Below are 7,087 nucleotides of genomic sequence, written 5' to 3'. Positions count from 1 at the left end.
CGTTGTTCAAATTGGTCCAACGAACGTCATTCATTGGACGATTTTGAAACCAACCGTTCTTAGAGGGCGTGCTGGAACAGTCTATACCGTAGTTCGGTCAGTCCTGCCCAGTGAGCAAATTTTCTGGCAGAGCCCGGTCAAACCATTCGGAATTTGATTCGGAATCCTGAATGGAGTCAGTATGGATTCCAAATCAAATGCAACCACCGATTCTGAGTCGGAGTCGGTTGTTGCATTTGATTTGGAATCCATAATGACTCCATTCAGAAATCCGAACCGGTTCCGGAATGAGATTAACTGGGAGACCGCTCTGCTAGATTTCTGTAAGTCTTGGTTTGGCAGCCCTGTCAGATTTCTGCGCGTATCCTGTCGGGTTAGTTGAGCTAGGGCGAACTCGGTTTAGCTCGCGTTTTCTGGTTGTGCAAAGATCCTGGCAATTCCTACCTGGTAGAATTTAGAACGAATCGAGCAAAACATCTGACAAAGATGTGGCAGGAAGCGTGCAGAGATCTTGGCCGTACATTTCTGGCTCGATTCTGGATAAAAGTGAGCAGCATCGGTTGGTTTAACCGCTTCTGTCAGAAACGGTTGTTGCATTTGAGCGAATTCGTTGCCAGAATTCTCGCACAAATCGCGCAAAATGCTCGCAGAAACTCTGCCACAGGCATTGTAATTCTCTCTCACTCACGTGAGAAGAAGCTTATCCGATGTCCAACTTTTCCGGGATAAGAAAAGTCGCAAAATTCTCCGTCTTCACAAATAGCGTGAGAATGATTTTCCGGATAAAATTTATTTGACTTTTTCCTTCTCACCGGAGAAGGTGATAAAATTTTAATTTCGTGTAAATCAATTAAAACTTCAAAAAATACATGTAATTACAAAGAAAAGCGGCAAAGAAGTATGATAGACTTGTTTTTTCGTGTTTTGGAATAACGACAGCAAAGCAGCGAACGCAAAGCGGATACCGTGATAAACTCATTCACTCATTCTCCGGCTGTTTTATTTATCCGGAGAAATAACACGTTGTATTTATCCGGAGAAGTTGTATGAGTGCCAATAGCTTTTCGTGTGAAAATGTGAGTTTTCATTGTCGCAGTAGCAAACTATCCGGGCGCATTTACATATGAGCGATAAATGCAATGCCTGCTCTGCCAGCATCAATTTCGCTTTGCACAACTTTTGCTAATGTTCTGCTTGCCACGCTGACTGGGTGCTCGTCTGAATAAGCAAGTATTTACAAAATTTACGTAAACAGAATGGTCGTAGTGTGCGACGATAGAAATTTTTTCTCTGCACTTTTTTTGGTAACTATAACACTATCTGTTTTTCTTCTAACTTGTTTTATAATGCCTTCCGGGTTAGAATAAATGCCGAGGCCAACAATTCGTAGTCTTCAAACAATCAAAACCGGAGGAATTGAGTTTTTTTTTAAATGAGACTCATTCGGTTTGGGTTTTGGGTAGAAAATTTGAAAATCCGGCCATATTTAATATATAGGGTGATGAGCCCATTTTCGCCATGTTTCTATTACCGCCCTACCCATTTGAAGCCGTTGGTTAGAGCAGTGTCTGCCATCTTTGTTCAACGCATTGAGTCAAATGGTAGCGCAACAATAGGGGCACTCGATTCGTGTTTTCGTTGCGCTCAAACACGGGAATTTCACAATTTTCAGCGTATTTGTGTTTGTATATTGGTTCTTAACAACGAAACAAAGCTGTTGATGTCAATTTTTACGCATTCCATTGATTGTAGGTCGAAAAATTAATGAACTAGTGAGTCACCCTGCTTAGTATGGTGAAAATACGCACTTTACCCTTACTTACTTACTTACTTACTTACCGCTCTATTGTGGGGCTGCACCGGCGTGCGAGCTGTGGAAACCAGTGTTGAATATTACTGTGAACTGTGAGCGCCACTTCCTATCTTGATCCTGCTGACCCATATAATACTTACCGCTCTAGTCTGTGGCCGCATTGGCGTACCAGCCACCGAAATTCGTGTTGGATAATGCGGTGAACTATGGGCGCCGCATACGATCTTGAACCTGCTGAAGGCAGTACTCATGCCCCGAATACTACTGGCTCGAGCGATCTGTGGGGCGTCAGAGAAATACGGTGTGCACTTCCAAAATGCCATTTACCCTTTCCACCAGCACGTAGAAGACACCTTTCTTAGCGCTAAAAATTGTTCCGATAACTCTGGACCAGCAATCCACCGCATTGCACTTAGTATTTCACTACCGGGCATGTGTCGTAAATGGTCCAACCACCAAAGCTTCGGAAAATGCAACAAAATATTGCGGAAAAAAAACGAACTGTCACGAACGAGACCTCGCCTACTAATCATTTAATGTCCCCCACTCTTTTGGTTTCCAAAGTCAGATAGAAAGGTATACCCAGTAAAGTTCAGCCGGAAATGAACTAGAATTCTGGCTGGTTCCAGTTCGCACACGGGCTCCAGTGACACAACCGATTCTAACTAGAATCGGTTGTGTCACTGGAGCCGGAAAACGAACTGGAACCAGCCAGAATTCCGGTTCATTTCCGGCTGAGCTTAACTGGGTAGATTTGGTCAACCGCACTTTCACTACACGAACGCCGTTGGGAGAGCCAGTGAAACATTTCTCCAAGGGCGTTTATAACGGATTCCATTTCTCCGTATTTTGACATGAATTTTTAAACGTTTTAAATGTTCTGATCAAGTCCGCAAGACTACTTCAATTTTATCATCCTACATATATACAGGGACCTTAGTTTTAGCATTGTCATATTCGACGCTATATTGCTTGTTGTTGCATTGGAGTTTTCTGCCTGGACTAAACTTCCAAACGTTATCAATATACAGTTTCTTACGTGGTGTAGCTGTATGTACAAGGGGCGTGACACTTCCAATAAATTATAAAATATTATGCAATTATAATGTTTTTGTAGAATTATAAGGCAGATTATAATTTTATAAACTTTATAAGCAAATATGCATTGAAGAATTTTCGAATTTGATTTCGAACATATTCTCACTGTGCGGTGAATTTATGAGTTGTTTTTCATTGTTGACATTCAGCCAAGTCAGGAGGAAATTGAAAAGTAAAGTGTACAATTTTTCCAAGTATATTTGAAATACACTAATAAAATATCTGTTATCTTGATTAAAATACCAAGTGTGAATAATGTGGTGGAAAATCAGCAAGCTGAATTGATGCCATTCGATTGTTTCTTTTTAGCATCCCTACTAGTCACTTCAAAATGATTCCGGTAATTTGCTTCGTAAGTTGAACCGATTTTTTCAATCAAGTCACGAAGGAGACTCGACGGATTCCAGAATGTGACAATCTGACATTGCTGATGTCCCTTAGAAGCGTTTTTGCTGATAATTGGTAGTCACCATTCAAGTCAAATTTTGCTTTTAGTTTTCTAAGAATGAAACAACTATTGTACACATTACACAGATCAACTACGGTGGTAAAGGCAAATGACCACAATGGTTAAAACCAAATAACGGCGGTTGGAAGACACGAACATAAGGGAACAAGGAAGAGTTTGAGCTGCACTTCAATGTGAATCACTTTGTTCACATTCACAATTCTCGTTCACTGACAAACCATTGATTTGCTGACACTATGCTGTTTACATCCGAAGACGATTAACCGAGCTAGTAGGATATCTAAATCGATGTATATGTATGTTTATAGTTATCCTCATTTCAATATTAACTATTCATTACATTGGATTCTAGGATCGTTGCAAAACCATTCCGTGACTGAAAGTTAGTATTTGCTCAAGGTGTCTCATATTAGAGCATGTAGAGAACCCTTTGGCTATAAAGAAGAACCTTTTGGATTATATATAAAGGTCGCACGGTTCAGCACATTACATGTTGTGCGTTATGATGTTGTGCATAATCAGATCGGACCACCTTGGAGCTATTTCAATATCCACATAATATTTTCCGACCTGTTAGACCAAAGAGGACTTGGATGCAAAATGGCATCACATAACATGTTGCACTGGCAACGCGCGCATCTAACAATGTTTCAAAATTGGTCTAGTATAGCAAATGAATAAACCTTTACTTTATCTGTAAATTATTAAAAATAAATTTTAGCATAAAACTACTAAGATGAATTTTGACGCGCAGTTCATTATGGGCTAACACAGCCATCTATAGTATCAGTACACATGTCCTACAATGTAAGTACAACCTGGATAATGTGTAAGTTCCACACGAATGAGCAACAAGCTGTTTGCAGAAGTAAACCACAGTTGGAGCTCAACGCTAAGCTAAGACGGAACCAAGAAAATCAAATACTGATTAGCACTTGTATAAGCATATATTTGAAAGCGTTCGAACGTAGCTAAATATGTCAATTATCCCTATCACCCATTGTCTTACTACTAAATGTTCATCTCAATACTCGATGCTACTTTTCCGGACTCATTTGTTTCCCTCGACTGGAAAAGATATTGTCTTGCACCTTTAAAACCAGCATCAATAGATTGCATTTTAGCATTGTCCTTCAAATTCATATCAATAAAATATCCTTATTGTGACCGAGGTTGTAACTTGAAATATTTGTCGTATGATTTCGCAAAAACTGCCTTCGACCAAACCTGGAAAGTCATGTAAATAATATGATAATCATTTTAACGACATGACTAGGTCTCACCTTTTACATCCGATTTAAAAACTAACTCCGCATAAAAGTACGCAAACTGAAATATGGATTCTTACAGCTGACGATGAACACCGGTTTAGCGGTTCTATTGAACGTTCAAACAATCGTCGTTTAATACTAGTGAACCACTTTTCATACACAGTCAGAGGCAGAGGGGGTTATGCGTTTGATGCAACTTTTGCGGTGCATGCTTGAAAAAAGGTTGTATTCAGCAATCGGGGCTTGGATTGTCGTTGTTTTTTGGGCACCTTGCGCACCAGCATTTTGACGGGTTTCTTTGCACGCTGCTGAGAAGTATACGTGGTACTTCCGGGACGACTTCCGTAAGTGTATTCTTCGATTCCAACATCAACCCTTACGTGCCGTCTGCCTGCCTGAAGGACTTGTTCCTGACGGCTCAGTACGGACTTATAGTTAGGAACCGTAATTTTCTGAGCAGTTATTCCCTGTCGATGCCAAACTTCAGCCGGTATTTATCTGGCGGGTCGATTTCAACCTATTTTTCCTATCAACAATTTGATTCCTGAAAACTAAAGAGACTCTTTACTGGAAACTAATGAAATACACAGTCGAAAAGGATAATCTACGAATGGTTGCCAGCTCAGAACGGGAAAAAATTGTCGAAATCGTGCGGTGAAAATAGAATTTTTAATTCTATGCTGTCGTTAAACCTAGAGCACTCTAGTTCCCAGTTAAACTCATTCCGGAACCGGTTCGGATTTCTTAATGGAGTCATTATGGATTCCAAATCAAATGCAACAACCGATTCCGACTCAGAATCGGTTGTTGCATTTGATTTGGAATCCATACTGACTCCATTCAGGAATCCGAATCAAATTCCGAATGGTTTGACCGGGTTAGAGTGTGGCCAAGAGGCCATGACGTATCAAAACGAACATGAAATTTGACGTATTTCTATTGTGTATAGTTAAACCGGGTTCGATGAACAGCGAAGGAACAAACGGATTGTCAAAAAAGAGAGAATTACGTATAAATATTCAGGTACTTGCAATTTTTTGTTGATGTAACTCCATTTTTTCATTGTTTTTAATCATACGCGTAACTAAGGCCACTATGGTAACGGTTGTTCGATTTTTTTCGAACTTTCAACAATTCGAATACAGTTATAACATTTATTGATAATTATAAACAAATATAAGGAGATATAAAAATATAAAACCAGGTGAAATATTTTTATAAAAGAGTGTCACGCCCTCGTGTATGTATGTCACTTTCTCGAGATTAACCTTCCGAGGGTCCGAAATTTCGATTTTGAAATGTTCATTGTACAATACGTAATATGTAATACCCTCATTTATTTAAATTCAGTTTTGGTTGTCGAATCTGGTTTGGAATAATTTTGGATTCAGAACAAATTTTAAAAAGAAACTATTTCAAAATTTCCCCCAAGAAGTTTAAATTTACGGGTGGGTCCGGACCCTCCCCCTGGATCCGCCACTGCGCAGATCCTGACGAAGCCTCATTGTCTCATCATGGATGATGAGACTTAAGTTAAGGCGGACTACCAGAAGCATCCGGGGCTACTGTACTTCACCGCTCAGCACAAGGTCGATGTTCCGGAGGCAGTAAGGAAGCAGAAACCTTCAAAGGTTGCGAATCAAAACATACTTTGGCAAGCGATCTGCTCATGTGGCAAACGGAGTGCGCCGTTCGTGACTACCGGGACCGTAAGCGGGGAGATCTACACAAGCGTCTTCTGGCTGGATCTAGCTTCGTGTGGAACATTTTTCATTTCATGGTTAGTGTTGCGATCCTTCTTACACTAACAATCTTTCCTGATTGGGATTGGCTTATGAGACCCTTGCTGTACCCTCTAAATCGCCAGCATAGAAATAAAATTGCGTTTTCAACTAAAGATGGATTTTAATCGACTATAGTTGAATGACTGCACTGTACCAAACTAATGAGTAGGAAGCAAACAACTGAGACGTGATCTTGAACTCGGTAGAGATTTAATTGAAATTCGGTCCTCTTTCAAGCTCATCGAGGGATGTCAATATTTCGGAATTCTGTTTGCTGCAAAAGATTTGGATTGGTCATCTAAGAGGTTTCAATATCAGCACTATGGCTGGTGTATTTTCGGCTCATAAAATAGCTAACTGTGGCGTTGGAGCTGACAAAACATAATTCAACCGCGATCGAGTTGAACTGAGTGTGGTTGTGAATGGCTAGAAACAGGCCAACGTTATCGCTATCAGAAGTCTCTGTACGATAGAGTATCACGTCTATATTCCTTCTCGCGATGTTGAGATCGACGGTGCGGGTTTATCCGTCGATATTATATGAAGGACGAGGTTGGCCGCTTAAGAACCATGATCTACAATCAGTTAAGCTTCCGGAAGACGTGCTATTAAGTACATTTAGGTGGCCGCCTAAATATCAGAACGTTGTGCA

General features: G+C 40.4%; 2 long non-coding RNA genes across 6 annotated transcripts; one reads left to right on the top strand and one right to left on the bottom strand.

Moving 5' to 3' along the window:
- Positions 1 to 3,023: 3,023 nt before the first annotated feature.
- On the top strand, positions 3,024 to 4,381 carry LOC131692573 (uncharacterized). Of its 5 annotated transcripts, XR_009306017.1 has the most exons (5): positions 3,026 to 3,373; positions 3,446 to 3,676; positions 3,733 to 4,044; positions 4,102 to 4,187; positions 4,247 to 4,381. It is a non-coding gene; the product is annotated as an uncharacterized LOC131692573 (long non-coding RNA). The 5 variants fall into 5 exon arrangements; XR_009306016.1 differs by having other exon boundaries at positions 3,024 to 3,373; positions 3,733 to 4,187; XR_009306015.1 differs by having other exon boundaries at positions 3,030 to 3,373; positions 4,102 to 4,318.
- Positions 4,382 to 4,476: 95 nt separating this feature from the next.
- Positions 4,477 to 5,666, bottom strand: LOC131692575 (uncharacterized). Its single transcript, XR_009306019.1, has 4 exons — positions 5,526 to 5,666; positions 5,260 to 5,353; positions 4,664 to 5,202; positions 4,477 to 4,607 (listed from the first exon to the last, which is right to left on the bottom strand). It is a non-coding gene; the product is annotated as an uncharacterized LOC131692575 (long non-coding RNA).
- Between the last annotated feature and the right edge of the window lie 1,421 nt (positions 5,667 to 7,087).

This window comes from Topomyia yanbarensis, chromosome 3, assembly GCF_030247195.1.
Source record: "Topomyia yanbarensis strain Yona2022 chromosome 3, ASM3024719v1, whole genome shotgun sequence".
Taxonomy (NCBI): Eukaryota; Metazoa; Arthropoda; class Insecta; order Diptera; family Culicidae; genus Topomyia; species Topomyia yanbarensis.
This window is presented reverse-complemented; position numbering and strand designations above follow the sequence as displayed.